The sequence below is a fragment of the Linepithema humile genome, chromosome 2 (assembly GCF_040581485.1).
Source record: "Linepithema humile isolate Giens D197 chromosome 2, Lhum_UNIL_v1.0, whole genome shotgun sequence".
NCBI classification, from domain to species: domain Eukaryota; kingdom Metazoa; phylum Arthropoda; class Insecta; order Hymenoptera; family Formicidae; genus Linepithema; species Linepithema humile.
Window position 1 is genome coordinate 29,833,167 of NC_090129.1, and position 22,335 is coordinate 29,855,501.

General features: G+C 43.7%; 1 protein-coding gene across 19 annotated transcripts in view; it reads left to right on the forward strand.

The window, feature by feature from the left end:
* The window catches only part of bru3 (bruno 3), a 546,305-nt gene that overhangs the window by 302,150 nt on the left and 221,820 nt on the right, over positions 1 to 22,335 (forward strand). The gene's annotated exons all lie outside the window — the stretch shown is intronic.

Below are 22,335 nucleotides of genomic sequence, written 5' to 3' on the forward strand. Positions count from 1 at the left end.
AAACTCCTTTTGTTTATTTATAATTCATAAAATAATATTTGCCCAGCTCTAAGCTGTTGACATCTATATATTCTCTCTACCCATATCAAATCTAATAAAATAACATATTTTAATATAATTTATATGTGTAACTCATTAAAGACGTTAAAGTATACGTATATATACATATATAATAATACACAATGATATAAATCGAAACAAATAACAAATATGTTGCAATCAATTATGCTATTCATTGCTAGTCTTCCACAAAACAGTTAAAATATTTAATTTTCAATCAACTTTTATTGAAGCCACTTAACTAAGCAGATCAATGAATAAGTAAACGAAACCACAATAGAGCAAAATGATAGATAGGTAGAACGCGAGTATCTAGGTCATCTATCGCGGTTCTTTTGCAAATGGAAAATGTACCGTCGCTCTTTGGAATACATTTGCATACCGTAGAATTCGTTTGTTCAATATCTGTTTTGAATATATTAATAACGAATTTCATGGGTGCGAGAATCCTTCTCGTGCATATTCACGTACTTATTAAGTTCTCCGAATACGGGTGCCATAGTTTTCAGTATAAAACCATGTCTTCCTCGACAAATTAACGCATTGTGAACGCGTAGTGTTTCGTATAGTATTATAATGAATTACAAATTTAATATTTTATTTGATAAAGAGATTAAAATTAATTGAAAATTAATAATAATACTAGGCTCCAATAAATTAACAAATAATCTTGGAAGAAAAAGGCAAAAAGAGCCGTTCGTGCAAAAAATTGAATTATATTATAAAAATTACAAATTACAAAATTAATTGACATTTTATAAATAATTTAAAAGATCAACTTATTAAATCCAATATATTCTTACATTGTATGAGAATAGTTTTCACAAAAAATTAATTCTTTCAGCATAACTTTAACATTGTACAGTTGACAGTCGCGCAATCATCTATGACTGCAAAAAGATTTTTTTAATTATTACGATAATTACTGTAGATTTATCGACAACTGTTCTATTTATTTTATTTTTAAAAACCAGCAAAAATTGATTATTTTTGTCATATTCATTATATAAGGATGTTTTCAACAAACAAAATTTGTATTCTCCATAAGCTGCACAATTGCAAACGTAAAGAGCAAATTTGTACCATATAATTACACTTGCTTTGAATAATATTAAATAATATCGCGAAATGATTCGCGAAATCCTATTTCGCATAACATCTCGCACACTTGTATTAGTTTCCAAAATATTTGATTTTGGATTGTCGCATTTTATGTTCACTGTAGTATATTTGGTTAGTGACAGTGAGCTTTGTATATACAGGAATTAGATTTCAAAGACCTTTTTCACCACCATTTCGACCAAAAGGTATATTTATTACCAAAGTAAACGCCACGCTACGCCATTTCCAACAAATAAAATTTTTCACGCGCAGATATCACGCACAAAGTAACAGAAAGATGACACCATTGGTTCGTGAAACTCACAAAGTTACTGCACTAACATATAGAATATATGTTACATACGTCAATACGCTATACAAGCGTGTTATCTGATTCTTTTTACAATATCATATAACTCTTAGCGCGTTAATCTTTAAATAGCATTTATGAAAAGCAAGCAAATTATTTCTTCTTTACGTGTTTTTTTTACTCGACATTATAATAATTTATTACGATGTAATGAAAAAAAGAGAGTGTATTATTTCCGAAAATATCACGTATTGCGATGTAATCTAGTGTCTAGTGAAGATATTTGTCAATAATACTCCTCGCCGGTAAATTCATTAAATGCGGTTTAACCCGATAGAGAGGGTTTCGTATAAGTTTTCAGCGAGCGTGTGACATTAGCTTCGAGGGCGGACCAAAGAATGTGGAATGAGGTTGGAAAGTGGGGTACGTGAAGAAGGACCGACGCGCCGCACGATATACGATATATATCTTTGGACGAGGCTACGTGACCGGAATCCCGAGCAGGTTAAAGTTGGATTTGTAACGTATTTTTCGCCGACGTGGAAATACCTATCGACTTGGCGCGCTGCGTGCAACGGCGTCCCGTAATTTCCGTCCTGCGTCCCGCGATTGACGCGAGGGAAGGAAAGATTTACGTTGAAAGGACGGTGGCGGTGTACAACGCGTATACACGTATACCTTTACGCACATTGAGTAAAGATTCTACCGATTGTCGCATATTGTAGAATAGCTTTTAAAAACCTTCGCCTAAACTGCACGGCAATTGCATGGCATTTTTCTTATCGCTTTTTTATCGTTAAATCGCACCATTTTTTATTTCCTATTTATGTGTCCTGAATATCTGAAAAGTCTCATAAGAACCGATGCGCATAACACGCATTTATGCGCAACACTCCGATTTATATTCTCCGCGAAATTACGCGCGCTGCATCCATGCAACACCTCTGTGTGCGGCAACGGCCTTCGACCATCGGTGAATTTTCGATTTCCTCAATTTCCTCGCTTTCCTCGACGGTCGCCGGCAGCTTTTTTGATCGCGCGTATAAAACTCCCCGTCCGGCGTTTGTGTCCCTGCGCGGCGTTATACCTTCGAAAGTTTATCCAGCGGTGCATTCTCCCAGCGGTGTTGCATTTGTCGAGATGCAATGCGATTCCGAGCAAGATAAATGAAGCCCGCTACCATTGTTTCTTCAGTACGGGAGAGAAAGAGGGCGAGACGTGAAATGCGCATTTGCTGAAATATGTTCCGTGGTGTTACGCCGTCAAAGTGTTTTTATATAAATTTTTAAAACAAATGTGTCATTTTGGTGATTGAAAATATTTAATCAAAGTTTTTTTTAGCTATGTTTCATAATAAAACTTATCTATGATGGTATCTAGATTAACTCGAATGTTTTCGAGTTCGCCTGAATAGTTTCAAGTAGATTGAAATAAATGTTGCATGGGTAAATTTCAAAATGTCAAATGACGCAATGACATAAGATATAATTGATGACGACAGTCGTTTGATACATGAACGCCCTGAAATGTACGAAAAAAAAAGTGAATATTAACTCTAATGGTAGCTTATACAAAGGATACCCTAGTCAGACATAATGCATTACGCTAGTGCGTTGCGACAGGGAGCGTGTAGTACCGGAGAATGGAGTAGGAGCTATAGATACTAGAACCGGGCTGAATTATACTCCGTTATGGTTCTGCCTTTATAGGTGCTGCTTACCGGAGAGCTCGCAACACTGTACTCCCTGATACTCAATATATCCGGCACGCACACTAAGCGTACGCTCTAATCCGATAGAGCTCCAATCGGAAGATCTACTTTGTGGTGTATACGCTCGTCGATATGTATCAGATACGATATATTTATATTTTTTTTTTTACAACGCAAAGCATTCGCGGAAGCTTATAAATGTACGAAGTTTCCGGCGAGAAACCATCCACATTTAAAGTAGAATTGAATCAGTTTATGCGCTTAGAATCGCGAGTTTGCTTCACCGCGAGACTTCATCCGTTATTTTCCGGCGTTATACGAGATTCTTTTTATTATCGAGCTCGATTCGATACCGCAACGCTCATAAACACCACGGAGGGAGAGACTCCGCGAGCTGTGTTTACGCCTCTTTATTGCTAATATCGTTCCTCACGCTCGATTGTTCTTCGCGGTCGTATCAGTTCGCGAAAGCGTTTTCCGAGCTAGTATCACGCATTGATATTTCACGGTTCCTCTTTACGGCCTATGTTCCTTCGCTCGAAGGAAGTGTGGAGCTCGTGGATACGAATCTTGGGGATTTTAGTGCTCATCAAATTTTATAAAGCTTTCCGTCAGTTCGAATGTGTTTAGAAACTGTCATTCTTATATGTGAATGCCGTACAACTGTCCGCCAGCCGTCACTGCAAACATCTAAAAATGCTGAAACGATTTCATAATAATGACCTAGATTCTATAAGATTCTTTCAGATTCTATGAATTTTTAATGAAAAATAAAATTGTTTTTTATAGCCATTGCTTAAATAACAATGCGATTACTTAACATGTTTAATACATCATTAATTAAGATATCACGTTTGATGTTATAATTTAATTATTATTCAATGAACTAACAATATGCATTTTTTTGTTACAGGTAAGTGTCACATTCGCACTCTCCAATACGCCTCCGATACGTAAGTTATCAAAGTTACGCTAGTTTGTAATCACCATTTCATTGTGTAACAAGAGGTAATAATCAGGTGGGCCACGGCGAAGGAGGAGGCAAATGCAATTCACTTTGTAATAAAAATGGAAATTAACACGAACTACGTGGACGGAAAACAAGGCTAACCTCCTCCGCCAGTAGCTCAGAGGGTAACGCGAAAGCTTGAATAAACAAACTCACCCCTGCTACGCCGGTTGCCACCCTCTTTGCCGTCTCCATCAGTCTCAAGGCACGGGCCAAAGGACGTTGTTATGATTGCTAATGGAAAACTATCCAATTCAAAGAACAAAGTGAAGTAACGAGTTACTTTACCACCGCACGAATACACCGACAGGGTTGTGAAACTTTCGGGCGGGACGGCGAACGGGGAGAAAATAGCACTGTTTGTTAACATTAGCAATGAGAGCGGCAAAAGATCGCGGACGAATAAAAGCGGCTTTATTTGTCGCGAATAAACGCGTCCTCGTCAAAATATCGAAAGGGATAAAATTCTTGTGAAATAAATATTTAGTAAACAGGAAATGTAAGATTTTCCACGCTCGCTGTTTTAACCGTTTCTCGTTAATTGCCCTCAATTTCGTGCGATTTAATTTAGTTATTCGCATTTTTGTAATTATTCACATTCATATTCTCCATTTAATTCCGAGATGTAATTTCTCTTGTACAAATTCTATAATTTTGTATAATTTCTCTTGCATTGCTTACTAAAGATCACTCTGAATGTACTCGAGACATTCGTGGCATTATTCGTTCAGGAAATGTACTTTGACGCATGAATTGAATAAGTCATATAACAAATGCATTTATTCGAGAGTTAGACGTTCGCAAATAAACACAGCGAGACATTTTCGCCGAAAATTAACTGCGATATTCCTGTACCTTATCGCTCCGCCGTCTCGTACTTAAGTCGAGAGCACAATTACGCTTTCGTATATACACAGTGATGCATATAAATCTGGAACAAAACATTCCCGGCATCCGAGATTGCGTACAACGCACCTCCGTCGTGCCAAATGCCGTTTGATCTCTCTGAATTTCTCCGGCTCCGACGAAATTATCCGACAATTAGCAAGACCTTGCTCGTATTCGAATACCTACATCCGCTCTTCCTCCACCCCCCCCCCCCCCCCCCCTATCCCCGGCACTGTCTTCTGCCGCGAGGGAGCCGCGGACTTTTTAAGCTTAAGTCTCGGCAAGATTTAAATTTCAAAATTTCAATCTGGCTTGCAAATCTGTCCTCCTCCTTTCGCCCGCACGAACGAACGACCGCGCTTCCGCCTCCTCCTAGACGCAGCCAGATTGCGCGGGTCCGACATCAAAAGTCTTTTACGTCGCGTGCTCTTTTTTCCCCCCTCACCTCCTCTCTTGCCCTCCTTCTCGCTCTTGCCTCGCCATCCGCTTCTCCGCTTCTCTTGGTGCTCTTGCGTAAAGTCGTCGAATTGAAAATTTCATCGCTGAATGGAAACACGCGTGCTGGCGACGTCCTGCGCTAGCAAACATCCTCCTCCGTTTTCACTCGGCGAAGAACAAAAAATGAAATCCAGTTAGCATCGATTCCAATAGACTTTCAATTACTTAATAGCTAGCGAGTATAAAAACAACCGTTATTTTATCTCATCATAAAACTATTAAGCTTAAAAGAATAGTTTCTCGTTAAAAGGTAAATTATCTTATAGTCTTTGTGAGCTAGAAATAAAAAAATTTTTGTGTTAGATTATTTGACTTATCAAATCTTTTTTTTTAACTTGAAATCTCTAGCATTATTATTGCGAATAATTTGATGGAATGATAGTTGACTACAATTTTTAGGATTGAAATTTGTAGCATTATTGCAATTCAATAGAGAAATAGATATACGAGAATAATAACGAAGAATTTAACATGTCAGGATACACAGCAAGCAGAAATAATAGTATTTTATAAATGCTCGCTATGTGTATTCGAATATATATTATATAAGTAAATTCCGCGATAAGTAAACATCAACAAGATTGCCGGACCACGTTCTGAGAGATAAATCGACTTCTCGCATCCACCCGGAAATCACCTTCCTGTCGGCGACTTTGTCGACGTAATTACTTTACGAAACATTAAGGTACGGTGAGATACCCACGTAGATACCTGCGCTAGAAGCAGAGCTTGTCAACTGACGAAGGGGAACGTCGCGTCGTGGCGAGAGAGGCGGCGCGCGGTCAGGGGCGACGCAATGGGCAACGCCGGCGAAACTTTTAATTTTTCCTCGAAAAACTTTAGCTGCTCGTTACGTCGTCCCGAGTGCATCGCGCAGTCGGCGACGAGGCGGGGCGAAATTAAAATTCATGCGGCGACGCGCCTTTTCTCGGCCGTGTGTCTCGCGGGATCCGTGGGGCGTTCCGCGCGACGAAGTGCGCGCGATGAAGGACACGGCCGACCGTACATCGCCGCGCGAGTACCAGCGAAGGAAGTAGGAACGGCTGTGGGGATTCCGTGCGACGAAGTGTGAGGAATTTATCCAAATTTGCAAATCAAATTCGTTCTTCGGCAGCGCGTTCGCGCACTCTTTCGCGTCAATTACCGCTCCTAAACCTTTGTTTTCGTTGATGCACACACGCGGTACGATTACCTCGCAATTGAAATCGTATAATTTAGATAATTATTTTTGTTGGAGTAATTATATATCTATTTTTTCATCATTTGTGGCGATGTCATTCGTACAAATGGTATAGACCGAATTATTCAGCAAAACAACGAATAATTCGGTCAAGATAATTACTCGAGCTCTCTCTCTCGTGAAGTCCGGTGAATTTTTCGATGCGCCGGGATGGCGCGTTCACTCCGCATGATTCCAATAAACGAGCTGAAATTCGCGTTACGATCGCCTGTAATCGGAGTTTCGATTTTACAGCCCAGTGGTCGCCGTCAGATATTAATACCACTCGAGCCCTTTGTTCCGGCTGATTTTATAGTGAGCGTGTTTGCGCGCTATTCGAGACGGGTCGTTCATATAATTTTTGCAGCGAACCAGCACTCCGTGACAATCGTGCGATCAACACGCGAGCTGACGGGCCCCGATAAAACTTCATTCACAGACCAGGACCGAATTATGATCCGCGAATCAGCGTGGCGATTTAAAACGCCCACGTCGACCACGCGCCGTGAAGTTTCGACCCCGCGAATCCCCGAGGAAATTACATCTTACAAGCTCCGCAGTACATACAAGTTACAACGTTTCAATACCGGCTTGCATGCCCCAAGTTTCGCGTCTCGTGCGCATTCCAGCTTTCACCGGAATAGTTGCTTGTATCGCGATATATCCGGCTGCATGGCGAAATCTCGTGACAATTACGTTAATGGAGTCGCCACGCGAGGAACTTTACGAATGATTACCGCGGCAGGAGAAACGAGATCCCGTTCGCGTTTGTACAAGACAGGAATGAGAAAATTCCGCCGTGTTCTCTTTCTCTCTTGCTCAAACTAAAATCGTCGGAGAACTCGCTCGGATAAGACAAATCAGTCGATTGCGAGGACCCAATTTTATATCCCTTTACCGGCACTGTCCTTTATATCCTGACACGTCTTTCGTCTTCTTTATCCCGCATCATCTCGCAGAAGTTTCCGAAACTGGTGCGTCCGCCTCGGAAAGTTTTAACGAGATCGATTTTACGCTGGGACGAACGACGAAGGTACCAGCGAGCGAAGGGATTGTCCTGGGAATGCTGGACGACGTTTTGTTGACAGTGAGCCATGTATTGTTCCTTGAGTCCTCCCCCTCTACCGTCGAATGTGAAGTACTCGAAGCGGCTGCTACGCTTCTTGAAACTTCAATATCGGGCTGCATTGTATCGCGTAGCTCAGCGAGCATTTCATTCCCGATTTTCTTACGACTTCCAACTCTCCGGTATTTATTATTATTTTATCGTATTGGAAGCACATTTGAAGCATAATGTTCGATTAAATTCAATCTGAGTGAGACAAGTAAGGGGAGCGCTTGTTGTATTTTCACAGTCTATTTCTTGTCAAAAATAAAATTTTATATCCAACGTAAAAATTTCGGTGCATAATATTCTGTGAATGTACATGCTTCGCGCGTTTTCATAAATAACCACCGAAAACTTTTCGTGCATATATAATCAGCAATAAGCTTTGGCAAAATATATATAAATTTACGTGTAGATTCAGTAGAATAAATATATTCGAAATTGTAAATTTATGGACCTTGTTTCTACCTAGAACTTTCTAGTATCCGCAATTTCCGATCAAAATGCCGCGAATCGAAATTACTACAATTATGTAAATATCGGTGGTGGTCCATATTCCATATCACAGCGTTTCATGCTCGTTTATTTCGTAATATGAGTCGGCGAATAGCACATCGTCACTAACGTAATGAGGGCATGACGGTAGAATATACGTGGGTCCATATCGACTGCATATTAATATCGGCCGGGTCGTCGTACATGAAAATGATAGATTCCACGTATTTCCGCGATCAGCCGAAAGTAGCACATAGCCAATGTTTTGCTTTTACTAAAACTGACAACTTGCTAAATCTAATATTTATTCATTTTGTGACATTTTACGTTCCGATATTATCAGTGATAACAAATGCTGTTGTTTAACAGAAAATGTAATGTACAATAACGTACATAATATTTATCGCATGAATACAAAACGCATTGCGTTATTGATTTGCAAGATGTTCCAGTCACTTTCAATTTGAACTCCAATATCAGATTCTTTGACCAGTGTAAAGTCCATTTGTTTGTCAACTGAAATATCAAAGCAAATACCAAAGCGATGCATTTCTCGTTATTATTAAAGGATATGGTGAAAATTTTGCGCAGCACAATATTTTGATGAAAATATTAGTGCGCTATTTCCCATGTACTTCCTTTTACATCTGCGCCGCTGTCATTAATGCCGTGTAACACTCATAAGCGGACGTGGAGCTCCGTAAAAACGCGAAAAGTAATCTGGCTTAAGTTTCCATTTGCAACGACATAAAATTCACGGGTATGCTAAAGAGGTTTACCAGATAAATTATTTGTGCGAAATAAATTTCGCGCGGAGCTTGGCGCGCATGGAATCAGCACTTTCGTTAGCCGCGAAGGATGGCTTTTGAAAGGACTGTTTCGAGGTATTAAGGCTCAAGCACGAAATTGAAAACGTACGCTCGGCAGAGGTGGGCGGGGACGGCGGAGCGAGCGAAGCGAGGGGGTGGGCCAACGTGCAAACGGACGGCCAAACCAATTCCACACCCCAACTCGGCGTCAGTCACTGTTTCCAATCCCATTAGCGACATGGTGATTCGTGAATGGGCGCGAAAATGCGAGGCTTTTAATCAACGGGACTCATTATCATCAAGGGTTACGCGATTTTCACCGCGTCGCCCTTGCGAGTTAATGAACAGAATCGATTTGGATGACACTCGCGTACGGCAGTTTGCGTCCTAAGATTAGCAGCGGACCGCGCCGTTGCACGCGCGCGCGCGCGCGCGCGCGTGCTATCCGCATTTTCCACATAGCTGAGCGAGCCCGTGGAAGACGGCGGTTTCTAATGCGTGTCTATTAATTGGGGTGGGCAGTTGGAGGGTTTTATATAAGAACTTTCCAAGTACCGTTTAATTTAATGGCACTTTGAGACTTGGTACATAAAGCTTTTCATTTATAACACCTTGCACACCGTCAAGTCTTAGAGTCTGGTTTTCACACTAAACCACCGTCCAACAATCCGAGAATGCTATTAGCCGATGTTTGCGCAACTCGCACGTGTTCGTTGTAGTCCGCGATCTATTTTGATAATAGCGCAGGTGTACTTCTTTCGGTCTTCTCGCAAGACAAACGGCTCGGAATCTGCATTCTGTTTACGCATCCCACGGCGATCCTCGATTCGCTTTTATATCTCTCCGAAGAAGCCTTCATACTCGCAATTGCCCGAACGATTCGTATTACTCCCACGGGTGTCGTGGTCGGCAAAATACGTCGTTTTGCGGATACTGCATTCCCGCCTGGACATTTCGATACGCGCCACGAGCACGAATTCGTCCAGACAGCGAAAACATCCGCCCTAACTTCGGGGGGGGTGGGGGGAGGGGGAGGGACGAAAGAGAGACTCGGCAATAATAAAAGAAAGCGAGCAGATGGCGGACGTTGGCGCCGCGGTAAAGTGACGTTATTGTGATACAAATTGAGATATAGAGTGCCGGAGGTTCGGGAGGTGGTGACGAAGAAGGTTGAAGGATCAGCCGAAGCTGTTAGTCTTGATTACCGCGGACAGTCGTCCCGGAACCCTCGCGATGTCGGCGCGAATCCGAGGGAAGACGCATGGTGTCCTTCCCACCGCGTAGTCACCGTGTCCTCTGTGCTCATTGGGGGGCTATTAATTTGTACAAATGCCGTCCTTTATTAGACAAGCCCTCATTAGCCCGGGGGACCGTATCTAGCACACCATTACACGCATCGTGCCCAGCATCGTGCGCAGACTAATCTTTATCCGAAAATATAATTATTTTCTTCCTATTATACGCAATCACATGATACGTGTTGTTGGTAAAAAAAGATAAAGGAAGGATAAAATAATGTGCCATAATTATTTTTACTTTCTATTTTTTATTTTTCTATGAGATAAAATTAACATTCTAAGTCAGTCACGCTTAATTAGTTTCGAAAGTGTTGAGCTATATTGCGCAATTATTTACACATTGCGCGAACAATTAATGATTGATGAGCGAATAAAATGCAAAATAAAGGAATAGCGTATCGCTTTAATTTCGTATACTATCGTTGACCAAAGTAGCAGCGCACTATAGCTCAATCAACTAAGCCCGTATATATATCGCGATCAAAGTGGGCGCGTTTTATCGAGGTGCCTGAATCGAATGTACCGTAAAGCTTCGGGGCTACTCGGCAGTTTAGCGACGCCGACATAGTACCATCCTCATCACTCTCCGCGACCATCTTCTCTGGCACTTCGGCAAGAGCTTTATTGAAGTCCAGTCAATCTCTGTCGCCCGTAGTTTCCGATCTGAAGCGCACCGTCCAGCCTTTGAACCGGTACACCGGTAGAGGAGGCGAGGGTGGACGATCGGCTTTATATATAAACTTGAGAGACAAATGGCGCGAGGTCGTACTACGGCAAAGGCGCAAGTGCTAGGAGCAGGTGTAGCGCAGGGTATATACTGCCGGTGAATGGGCCGTCGGTAATTAAAATGTCTCCCTTAGGAAACTCCATGCCGCGGTAGCTCCGGCTACAGTCAACTTTCTTCTCGACATTTATTTACTTATGTGTGATTTCTTGCGAAAAGTAATCGGTCATCGATGCTGAGAAAAAGTACAATTTCGAAATATTTTGGATAAAAACGGATTAACGTATCGCGCAATTAATAAGACAATTAAACATAACGTTATTTTCGCGACACGCGAGTTTATTATAAACATTTTTACCTTATAAAAGAATCCACTTTATGTTTACAACTTTATTTTCCTACTAGTCTTTTAAAAAATCTTTTTAGTTTCATTTTGAAAAAGTAAGAATTAAAAGTAAAAAATGTTGCTCTATTTTTGCTTACGCTCGATCGATTTGCAGCGTGTGCTTTAATTTTAAAGAAAGATCTCTTTAGGGAAAGATCATTCTTTCACAGCGAAAATATGCACACAGTCCGTGCATTTCTCAAGAAGAAATCTTTAGCAAATCTTTCTGACACTTTCAGCCTCAGCATGCTCCGATGGGCGGTAATGCTCGCTTACTCTTTTCTGACACTTTTTCGCTCGTTCCTCTTCGTTCTTTCTCGTTAGTAGTTTCTCCAGGTAGAGGAAGCCGCGGGGTATGCGATTTCGAACGACATCGAACGCGCGCGCGCGCGCGAGCGAGCGAGCGAGCGAGCGTGTAGCGGTACCTAAAAATGCCAAAAACTTTCGGCGAAAAAGTTTCTCTAGAAGTCACACGGATCGCGTATTATCTTCCTTTCTTCTTTACTTCTTTTCCTTTTAGTTCTCTCCGACACATCGTGCCGATGACATGCGAGATTAGGTGAAGTAATTCCAGTCGAGCGGTTCAACGTTCGACGGTGCTTTTCGTCGTTAAAAATCCCGAAAGATAAATCGGGAGTGGACAGCGTAAGCGAAAGAATTTTGTCGACCTTTGCCATTCTTCGCTCGTCGCCGGTGACGTAGGCCGATGAGGAAAGGGGGATCTTTAGTCTCCGGGGATTATGGACCTTCGTCGATAGTCCCGAGCCGAGTTGGATGACGGGAGAAGATCGGGATCAAAAGCGGAGTGTATCCTCGACGGAAGAACTCCGGGGAAACCCATCGGTCGAGTTTTCGATAGTTAATTAAACTTGAAGTTATTAAATCCGCAAGGAGTGTAGGATCGACTGTGTTTGCTCCCGCTGCCGAATACACGTACATCGACGAAATTATTTCCTATTTACCGCGCCGCTATCGACTACGCATACCGCGCATACAATCACTTTTATCAAATATTGACGAATGCAACGTAAATAGTAAACATATAATTACGAGCTGGATCAGCCGTAAAGCAGGGCGCGTTAATCGAAAGAGAGAAAGAGAGAGCGAGAGAGAGAGAGAGAGAGAGAGGTGCGCGATATAATATTTAATAATAAATATTACCCCGGTGGATAATTACATATGGGATGTAGCTTTTGAAAATAATGATTTTTCTTTTTCATTATGCAAATCCCCTGTTTGCGCGTCTATCGTCGAGCGCCGGCTGTATATCGACGGGCGACCGTAAAAGAAAACATCACGCAGCGGCGAGACGATTTTATTTGTAGCCAAGGTTGCGACGCTTTATGCAGCAGGCCCTATCGCAAAAGATTCATCGAGACAATCCGCACACCTGCGTACCTCCGAGCTCCTCTTCTCTTCCAGATTCGCGTTTGACGTAGGAGGATTTACGATCTTGCGCCCCGGGCCAGATTAGGCTGGCGCACAGCACCGCGCTACGGCGGATTTTCCAGGAGCGATTCTACGTGGGAGTTTTTAAAGGAGGCGCTTTTAAAACACCCTCCCCTCTCGCGTTTCCCTTCCTGTCGCGTCCCGTGCTACTCGCCTCCCTGTTTGAAGCTGCGAATAGCGACGAGGGAGGCCCGCCTGCTCGCCTTAAAGCCGTAAAACGACGCAAAGGTTTCGCTGATGGTCTGGCGTCGAACGCTCCGGCAAAAGTTATAGTTTTATCTAGTTCAACGTCGAGCGCGCGCGATTCCACGGTAAAAGGAAGCGACGAGAAGGCGAGGAGAAGACGGAGAAGTATAAAAACGAAAAGGCCACGAGGTTCGCGGGATGCAAGCGCGGAGAGGAGAAGAGAGAGAGAGAGAGGGAGGGAGGACGGTATTTTTGCCCCTTTATGATTGCGCGAAATCTCCTCTGTACTTTACATCGCCTCGTAAACTTCTCTCTTTGCGCCGCTCGTGGTCCTTAATAATAGATTTCCACGTGTACCGTCACGGATACGAACGACGACGGTGAGGCGAAGCACAGGGGGAAAACGTGACGCGCGAGAGTTATTCCTACGCGCGGCGACGCATCAACGGTTACGCTCGGGCGGGCGTAACGCCGTGAAAAGACGCCGCTGCGTCTTCTTCGCGCGGTTACGGCGAAAATTTATTTAGCATCCGCCGTACGAAGGAGAACCGGGAGCGACGAAGTCTGCTGCAACGCGATATCAATGACGCGGCCGGCGGCATCACGCGAGAAAGACGGAGGCCAATCTTGTGCGAAGCGACGATATAGCGCGCGCGCCGTCGTACCGTCGCTCATCGATAAAACACGCGGTTATAAACGTACTCCTCCTTTCTCTCCTCCGCAAGCGTGGATGCGTACACACACGGGCCGAATAAACCGCTGAGTCAAGCTGTTTGACTTGCACATTTCTAGCGTCGCTCTCTCGCCGCCAGACCTCGGACGCCGCTGGGGGGAAATAAACGGGCGCTTTAGAGCTCCCTTGAAATTGGACTGCGGGAAATGAATGCGCGCGCGCTCCTTCTTCGACTTTTCGCCTCTCCTGTCTCTGCCTCATCGCTTCCTGAAGTCGATTTAACACCAGACGCGGCGAGACGTATCACCCGACGCGTGTTTCTACTCATCGCGTATGGCCACACGTGACAAGGTCGTGAAAATTGGCAGTTACAACGTCGCACGCTAGAACGGGGACAATAATGACTTTCACTGTAACAATATTGACAAGACCGCCGCGAATTTGCATATGTACGATGTCAAATTACACAAAGTTACGTGACACATTTTGAACTTTGGGATAATAGTCCCATTGTTTCTATTTAACGTACGGTAATTAGAGCTGCTGGGAAAGGATACGTGAGCAATTGTGTTAATTTATGATGATTAACGTGCCGACGTGTACTTTTGTACAATAATCACGCGCGGTAGTCTTTCATAACAAGATTGGTATCGCGAGAAAGAGCTAGCGCATCATATGTACATACATCTGTATACATCATATTATTCTTAGAGACAGATATGTGGTGACGAAGCTCTGAATAAACATGTAAAAATATTTTTTTTCGCGATCGATAGTATTTTATTGGTGTGGAACAATGCAGCACGGTACTATTGATAAAGTCCTTTTATTTTGTTGCGCGACGAGAGAATTCTGGAACAATGCGCGCCGAAAATTTCGCGCGCAGGAATCTCCTTCCGAAGTGGACGGAACAGACCGTTGAGCGGCGGTGCGCGGCGCTGGACGGTAGAGAAGTAATGGGACAGGGAAGTGCCATTGTACGCGCATAAATACAATTCCGGGATTAAAAAAGTGGAGCGAATTCTCCCCCCCGCCGACGAGGGTGAACGCGGGGCGCGATCTCTCTTTTCTGTGACGCGCCCGTGGCGCAACCGCAATACTCGTAAAGAAGATCCGACCGGCGCGCTACTGTTGCGGATGCTGAACCGCCGGAGCGTAAAGAGAAAGCAGCTACCTCTTCCACCTCGTCCCCCCCGTTTGGCTGCGCCCGGTAAACCCTTCCGTTACACCCGCCCGTCGCTGCTTTTTTCGACCGTCGTTGCCGTTGCGTCTTGTATTTGTTTTCCGTTTTCCCGCGTGTACACTCTCGAACCCGGCTGACGCCGCATGTAATGCCGACCTCGACACTGGTGTGCGATACATTGAGCAGAGTTTTTCAAGACAGGCGAGGCAATAAAATCGGAAATAGAGTAACAAATTAGCGACAAAAAAATGAATCTACAATTCTTTAAATGATTCGTTCAGTGAATTGTTTAACTAATATTAATCCAATCAGCTCATCTGCAATTATCTGTAACAAAACGTCAAAAATAATACAAGTTTAAACTTTTCTGAAAGTTAAACAACACAATAGAGTTGTTTACTATAAAAAAAAAACTATAAATATACACTGTGTAATCAATACAGCGACCGCTCAATGTGTCGCGCCGCAGCAAAAAAAAGTTATCGCAAATTACATGTATGAATGGCATTTTTTAAATCTGTCGCTAATGCTGATGACTAATCATTATCCATCAACATTTATCAAAACCATCTATCTTTCAATATTTCCCCGCCAGACGTGATGTCATATTCGCGATATGGTGTAGAAAGTCGAGGCTTGTAAATAGTCGGGGCCGTAAAAGTGTCGACTTGGCTCGAAATAATAAAAATCGAGTATAGTACGTACCTGTTCACGGCTACTACGATTTTTATGGTCGACGATCGATCGACGGCCCGGCTCGGTAGATGGATTAGTGAATGACGTTAGGCAATAACGGTAATGGAAGGCGGCAGCGTTTAACCGTAGGCTATCGGTGGACGAACCGGAAGTTATCCGGCCCATCGCCCACGGAATAGGCTAGAGAGAGATGGGAAGAGAGACAGATAGAAGGGCTATAGATCGGCGTATGGTAATTGCGTCTCATGCCGGACCAATCGCGCAGCTCCGGAATAGGTTGGCAAAAGTCCTCGGATGTCTGGATACGCGGGCGATCACGATCGATCGTTCGGAAACCACCGAGTCGAAGGAGACAAAGCGTGTTGCTAGCGTTAAAGTGTCGGACGTCTGGTAATACCAATTCACTGTCGGTTTTAGATACTTCTCAGTGTGCGACGTGGCAGATATTGAAAGAGGAAGCACGTAGTATCCCGCGAAATTGGACAGTATTGACAAGTACCCTGAAGGGATAGTAAACGTACTACACGTATACTTTTACAGTTTACGGAGGAAGCTCGCTTCTTACTGGATGTATATGAGGCATTTATTTTTTAAATTAATATAGCGCTCACGTAACAATTTTATAAAAATTTGACGTTTAAAATTTTCTTGCAAAATAACAAGAAGGGAAGAATTATTTTTTTAAACGATCAACACTATATTATAAAGATTGTATAAAGTTATTGGCTTTAAACCTTTGAATCATTTTACGCTCTCTTTCGTTTTAAGACATTCATAATGCAGGGATAATATAATGTTCCTATAATGTTATTGAAAACGGTGTGGGGTGGTAATACACATTCGAGCGTTCGCAATCACGAGTCGTAATCCCCATTCTTATCGACAGCATCAATCTGACAATATTGATTCGAGTATGCAGTCGGGCCTTCCGGCTGCCCATTTCGACCTATTGGCAAGTGCTCCGGAGCACATTACGTTCTCGATTTATTGGGAAGGCTCGTGAAATGGTGCGAGCGAGAAAGAGAATCGGAGAAATGGAAAAGGATAGGAAGATGAGAAAAGGGGCTAGACGCGGTGCTAGCGCGAGACGGAAAAAGTCGCTGAGGAGGATAGAAAGGAGCGGGGCAAGAGGAGCGCGATCGGTCGTATACTCGGAAGGACGAGGACTCGAGCGGCTACAAACACTCTCGTGCGTGGTCCCCTCTTGGGGAAAAGCTCCCGGCTACGACTCATTCCCGTGGTCCGTAAAGAGGCTAAGGGAGTGCCGGGAGGGTACGCGGCGACGAGAGAGAGATGGGGGCGGGAGGAGGAGGGGGAGGAGGGGGGAGAGGGGGAGAGAAAGACAGCCAGGAACGTATAAAATGAAGACCAGGTCTGAAATGATAAAACTGAGGATATTTCTAGCTTACGCCGGTATAAAGGAAGGTCTTCGCAAGATGGAATGTCCCCAGCTGGATGGCCGAGAGAGAGTCTAGATCGAGTCTCTTTCATATATGGACAATATCACCGAAATATGGTCAGTTTTAAGAACCATCGCGCTCCGAAGGCTTCCTCTCTCGCCGTCGTCGGTAGTGATTTCCGCGCCGCGTTTATATACAATTTCTCTCCCTCTTTATTCCGAAAGGGACGTCGTCCGGCTCTTTGCACGCCCGTTGAACTTTCCGAATTTTATTTTTCGCAAGGGCGAACCCGACGAGAGCCACTCGCCTTTAATAAAGTTACACGCATTCGTTCCACCTCTATGAATACGTAAACGGCTGGGCGCTTATGTATACTCTCTCCCCCGATAGAAATATCCTCTTTAAAAACGATTCCTTTCAGGATCGCATTTGCAGCGCGCGCGGACGCCAAGTAGAACGCGGCGTGGGCATGCCTTAAATCCCGGGATGTGTCCGGGAGCTATCGGGAGAGATGGGGAATTATGAATAAGACGCGACGTTTATTTCGGAACGAGGTACGATAAAAGTATCCGGTATGTGGATATATCGTCAAAATTGCTTTCGAATGCTGAGTACGAGAAGCGGCGTATCTTTTGATTTGGCCGCGACACTTGGCTTTCTCCTCGTCCGAGCGAATAAAACGGTGGCGCAACCAAAGTGGAACGACTACGACGATTCACGAAGGTCCACTCATCTTTTCATCGAAGAAATTAAGGTTATCCCGTGCTGCACTATTGTCGAATAGCGAGTCGCTTTTTCGAAGAAACATGCAGGTGACTCTCGCGGATCTGACTGTCGCGCTGCTAACACTCGTCGCGCGCATTAATGCAAAATGAGATTACTTAGGTACGTGAGAAAGGGTCGTCTTCCGAGCTTTCCAGCACTGTTAACTTAAATTGACTATCGTTCTCGAAATAATGGCGGTGTCTTTGTCGCCTTTGCGCCGGGCTCCTGTTCCCTTGTCCTCGCCCTTCCAGGTCGTTGGTGCTCATTTTCGTCCCTCTCGCTCCCCCCCGCCCCCGTCGCTCCGATCCCCGTGTTCTTCTCCTTTGAACGAACCAGGGAACTTTGCGTCGTGAAATTGTGTTCCGTCTCCAAATTAACAATTACATTGTTTTAAAAAGCTGCGCACTGGCTTAAGGCTGCCGCTTTCCGCAGTCGTTTCGTCGAATAGTGAAACCGGAAGACAGAAGGTGGAAACGAGAGCGACGCCAGCGTCGCGACGCACGGCGGAGGGATATCCCGTTAAAAAACTCTTTCAATTATTTGCCGCACTAACGCACCCGGCGAACTTTTAGTTTTTAATCTGGCAGCCACGACGCGGCTACTGGGAAAATGAAAAAAAAAAGGGAAGGCTGGATGGGCCGCATGTCTCTGCTCGAGCCTCTGCGAGACGAACGGTGTCCGGGGGTCAAAGAAAATTCCTGGACCTTAAATTGCTTTCGAGACTTTGTACTCTCTCTCTCTCTTCCTCTCTTCCTCTCTTCCTCTCTCTCTCTCTCTCTCTCTCTCTCTCTTTTTCTCTCTTTCTCTCTCGATTCATCCATTAGCGATAGAAATGCTGATAACTGCATCAAAATACAGTCACGCACTATTGTCTTTTACTATATTTGTCTCGTCTTCGCCATTCGTCTCGCAAAAGACATGTCGTTCGTGGGATTGTATTAAGGAATCTGCCCTCGTGCGAATGAGTCGTTTCTACCCGGGCAATTTCCGCGAAACGTTTCACGCACGCAGCTGTTGGTAGACATTATCGTTTGGAGTCTCTTCGCGATTTTCGCGCAAATCAAATGGCGGCTCTGGCGCGGGCGTTCGGGCTTTTTCTTTGATGCCCTTTCGAGCCTTCGCCATGGCTGAAGAGAAGGCAGTCGAGTGAGAGCCTGCAGCCATCCCTCGGCAGAGGGGGGAGGTTACCGAGACGATCGCGACGTAAGGGGCGTTCGGAGCGAAGCTATGCGATGCCTCGACGCCTCGTACCTTCGGCCCACACACAAAGGTCTCTCTCTCTCTCTCGCGTTATTGGCAGACCGCTTTACCGCGCGTCACCCTCCGCCGCTTTCCTCCACCTTCTCCTCCTCCTCCTCCTCCTCCTGCACCCCGACACCGTTCTGGACGTGTTACGTCGAAATATTCCACCGTATCGCCGGATCGCAAGATTTTCTTTCGCCCTCCGTCGATAGACGAAGGAAAGATCCGTCACGTTGCTCGTGAAAGCCGATATCTTCTGTGTAACCTCTGTAAAGTCGGGGCTATTCCGACGCTGCTAGAATTTTGATGGCACGCGGAAAAATCAATCGCTGCGACTCGGGAGTTTTGGGAATGTGTAACGCTCGCTCATACGGGAAGCTGGTAAATATATTCGTTCGCGGCAATTCATGAGGCGTTACTTCTGGATTCGATTTCCGGTTATATATTTGGAATATATGTGCCGCGGGTATAGTACCGTTTCTACCGATTTGCCACTAGGCAGTGGAGTATGGCGATGAGTAACCTCGCCTCGTTTCGAGCGGTCCTCCTCCGTTAAAATAATACGCGCCGGGCGGACTGCGAAAAATATCTTCAAAATAGCGCGCGCGGCCCGAGTGCCGCGAACGAAATCCCTTTATTTACCCATGAACGAAAATCAACACGTGGGTAAAGTCGGAAACGCACTCGCTCGCACCGAAACACGCATGCGGGCAAAAACGTCTGGCCAGCTCGCCGCAGAGCCCCGGCCGTATGTACGCTCGTGCAAAGCACCGCAATTTGTGCGATTACGTTTTCGGCTTTCCTGTCGCGGGTCATACGAGTTTCCACCCACATCCGGCGTGATGGAATATTACCGGAGCAAAACGGCTGAAACTCCGCCACATAAATCAGCTGTACCCAAGGTGATTTATTTATTTGTTAAGAGGAATAGAACTGCCACTGTCGACGGCTCGTATGAAGCGTGCTTGTGCATATTGCATACGTAAACCTGGAAATTGCTTCAGGAAGAACGCGTGTTGCAATATTGCGGATGTACATAGAATAAAATATTTAAACGAGAAAAGGTAGTTTGTTTCTCATCGTTATTGATATTAAATATTTCTTCGTCGAGTTCTTTTTTCGGACCACGCGCACACATGGTATAAATGTGTATAAATGTGAAATGTATGGTAAATAAGGTAAAAAATTGTGATTTAAAATGCAGAGGAAACAAGCTTTTACAATTTTTTCCTAAATTTATTATAAAGCAAATTAAATCAGATGTATTAATTTACATTATTTTATAGAGAAATTTATTCATTTATAAAAACTTGAACAAAGCCTTGAAACGCATGAGACTTTTTTCGCTCACTACATAAGCCTTTGTGCGTTCTTCACATGCGATGACATTCGCGCGTATGTATCTTTCCGAGTTCGATGGCTTTGGTCTTTGTGCTCGGGTAGGTTGAAAGGAATGAAGGTTGGTCGTAAAAAAAAAGCCGCTGCGCCGAAAGAATTAGCTAATTGACGAAACCTCTCAGAAAGAAAGGAGTCGGGAGAGGAAAGCTTTTTCAAGGAAGACAAAGAAGTAGAGAACCAAACTTTCAGTTCTATTGTCCGCCTCGAACAATTTGATCCGCTCCAGTATAGGTTGACTTTGTGAAACCCAAGGCAGAGCTTCACGATTACTTACTCGAATAGAATTCCATCGCATCGCTGATATTTGAGATATTTAAAACTTTTTTCCGCCCGCTTAATAAATGTCTTTTTACCCAGTCACTACTGTAACAATCAGATTTTCTATTTGGCAACACGTACTTTGAGTTCGTTCATTGTTCGCGCTTTGAGCATTTTCACCTTTGACTTTTACAAACGATTACAGTCGCCATGCTCCACATTCTCCAGTCTTTATAATTGCAAGCAATTAAGTGTTCTCAGCATGACTAATGTACGAAGTAAGGCACCGCCTATCTGCATAGCAACTGCACGCGCCAGATTTTCGATGCTACATATAATATTCGCGAAGTGAAATTGTAAGAGCTAATACGTCTGTCTGAATCATCGCTAGACTCTTTTGTCTTTAGACTCAGTTCACTGTCTAAATTATTCTTGAAGCTTCTGCAAACTTTCCAAATCTTCCTACCAAGATGAGATCGCAGACATCTTACCTCGAATTTCACAATAATTATAATATACATGCAAAGATTGCAGGAAAAGAGAAAAATAATTATCGCGAATAATAATATACACTATTTATCGTTAAAAATAAAACATTAGATTTTGATATAGAACTTTATTTTCTAATGTTAAAAACAATCTTTTTCGTCGAAAGCTTTTTGAAAATTTTATTATCGAATTTTGTTTAGGCAACATATGTCGCATCATTATATTCCGTTAAAATGATGCAACATAAATTTACTTGAGCGTTATCGACAACTTATCATTATCGGAACATACGTATACAGACTCCAAATAGGATTTCCTTGTCAGTTATTATTATCGTTATTCCGTATGCCAACGACGTGGGCGTCATTGTCGATCCAATGCTACGTCGTATCAAATCCGTCATAACTCCCACATAACGAGATACTTATCGTTAAGGATGCCTTCAAATTGCCGCTCATCGTCCTGCCCTTATCGTGCTTAGCGACATATGGATGACTTGTGAAGAACCTTGCGCAGGGGCATCTTGAATGATCTTCGAATAATATTACTGTAATATGTTGTTTGAATTTCATTATTATACATAATTAAATAAAAATGGAATAATTGGCTAATTTGGGGATTTCTAAGCAAAAAATGCCAAAGAAATTACGAGAAAAATAACGTCGAATTTTATTCCCAGTCGTATTTTATTCTCAGTCGCGTGTATATGAAAATGGCTGATAGCTCGACATTTTAGTTGAGAAAAAAATCTGTTTCACTCTGTTGAAAAAGCGTGTTATTAAAATGCAAATCGGAAATTCTGAAACGTTCTGTATTCAACACATAAACGCATACTTCTCGCAAACGTGGTTTTTGGTGTATGGTCACTATGGCGGCCGGAGCTACCGGACTGCCGGCGCAGTTTGTGCAAGAGACACGCCTCTGAATGGCGTATAATTAAGTCACAACATTGACGCGGTCCCCCAACCGCGTGGCCCCTGG